General features: G+C 42.4%; 1 pseudogene; it reads right to left on the bottom strand.

The window, feature by feature from the left end:
• LOC102810820 overlaps window positions 1-1,787 on the bottom strand; it is a 46,251-nt pseudogene that overhangs the window by 3,563 nt on the left and 40,901 nt on the right.

The following is a 1,787-nucleotide window of genomic DNA, read 5'->3' as shown; positions in this document are numbered from 1 at the left end:
ATCTTGATTGCATGTTTGATCGATTTCAGATTGAAGAAGTTGGTAGAATTCTTCTATTTCATCTTCACTGGCTTTAGTGGTTGATGCATAAATGTGAATAATGGTGGTATTGACTGGGCTTCCCTGTAGGTGCATGGATATTGCCTTTGTAGCACCCCCATTTTGAGTAGTCAATCTCCAAGTTGCCCATCCCTGTCCACTCTGTGTATGGAGTGGGTGGGAATGATCCTTGCTGTAAAGATTTGTTCCCTCTTTTGAGGTACTGCATCCATAGGTGTAGTTCAAGTTTATCAAATTGCATCAGATTACTCTTTTTTCCTCTTCTTTCTTCTTCTAGTTGAGATCTGATCATCCAGTCATTGAAGCCAGGTTACGTGGGTATTATCTGCACCTGTGGGTGTTCTTATGCATATGCCCTCTCTTCTTATCAGCTGGAAGATTCTCTCTCCACTCTAGTCCTCTGTGGCTATGTCACTGACTCTGGGTCCAAGAGTTCCCAGGTCTTGCCACACTGCTGGCCAACCAGGTCCCCACCTGGGTTCACAGGAGTCTGTTGAACATCATAGGGCAAGATTTTTTTAAAACCACTATAAATGCCCATTTCTCCATTGCTTCCTTTCTTTAGGTCAGGATGGGGAAACTTTTCTCTACCAATGTTTGTAACATCGCTGACATGCCATACAAAATTATCAGCTTGAAAATTAGCTTGGTATATTTGGTCAAATATTTAATTAACTCATTCCTAATGTGATATAGTCCTTGTGTGGTGCTGTGGTTTAATGTGCTGGATTTCAAAATTGGTTTGAACGGCAAGGTTAGTGGTTCAAGTTCACTAGCTGCTCCTCTGCAACCCTATATAGGGTTGCTATTGGTCAGAAGTAACTCAACAGAATAACAACGTGATGGCTGGAACTGCAGTTGACTTGGCAGGGCCAGACAAATCATTTTGTCTGGCGCTGTGGGATACAGCACTGGACCTCAAGGTCAGTGAATCACAAGGTCAGAGATTCAAACATACCAGGTGCTCCTTGAAAACCCTATACAAGCTCTCTCTGAGTGTAAGCAACTTGACGGCACTTAACAAGAACAACAATATAGGGCTCATGTGCTGGATGTTCCCCACCCTTGCTTTAGGTCATTGTTTGTTGTTGCTGTTAAGTGCCATCGAGTTGATTCTGACCCATAGCGAACCTGTATAGGGTTTCCAAGGAGTGGTTAGTGAGCTTGAAAAACAGATTTTGCAGTTCAAATGGATTTTCAGTCTGGCACATTAACCCACAGCGCCATACCAGGACTCCTTTCTTCAGGTAGGCACCACTGAAATTCTTTTTGCATTTGGTGGGAAGACCCCCAAACCTCCAGATCATTATCCACATTGACATTTTTCAGCTCTCCTTCAGATTTGGTTTGAACCACAAGGTCAGTAATTCAAACTCACCAGCCTCTCCTTGTAAAGCCTATACAAGGTCACTCTGAGTCAGAACCAGCTCAACAGCACTTAACAGCTACAACTTCCTTAGTGGATTTTTGATTGTGCTATATTTTTTATCATTTTTTCCTAATAACACAATTTTCTTTATAAGTAACTTTCTATTATGAGATATGGTTGGATTTAGCATCTGTTTCCCCCTGAAGTGACACTTCAGCGCCACACTTAGTACTGCCAGGATGGTCAATGATATTTGCCATGATTTCATTAAACTCCATTCAGTCACACACACACACACACACACACACACACACACACACACACACACACACACACAAATCCCTGGAAGACTTGGGAA

This window comes from Chrysochloris asiatica, unplaced genomic scaffold, assembly GCF_000296735.1.
Source record: "Chrysochloris asiatica unplaced genomic scaffold, ChrAsi1.0 scaffold00269, whole genome shotgun sequence".
In the NCBI taxonomy this organism is placed as follows: domain Eukaryota; kingdom Metazoa; phylum Chordata; class Mammalia; order Afrosoricida; family Chrysochloridae; genus Chrysochloris; species Chrysochloris asiatica.
Note: the sequence above shows the minus strand (reverse complement) of the source record. Positions and strands in the feature narration are given on the sequence as shown.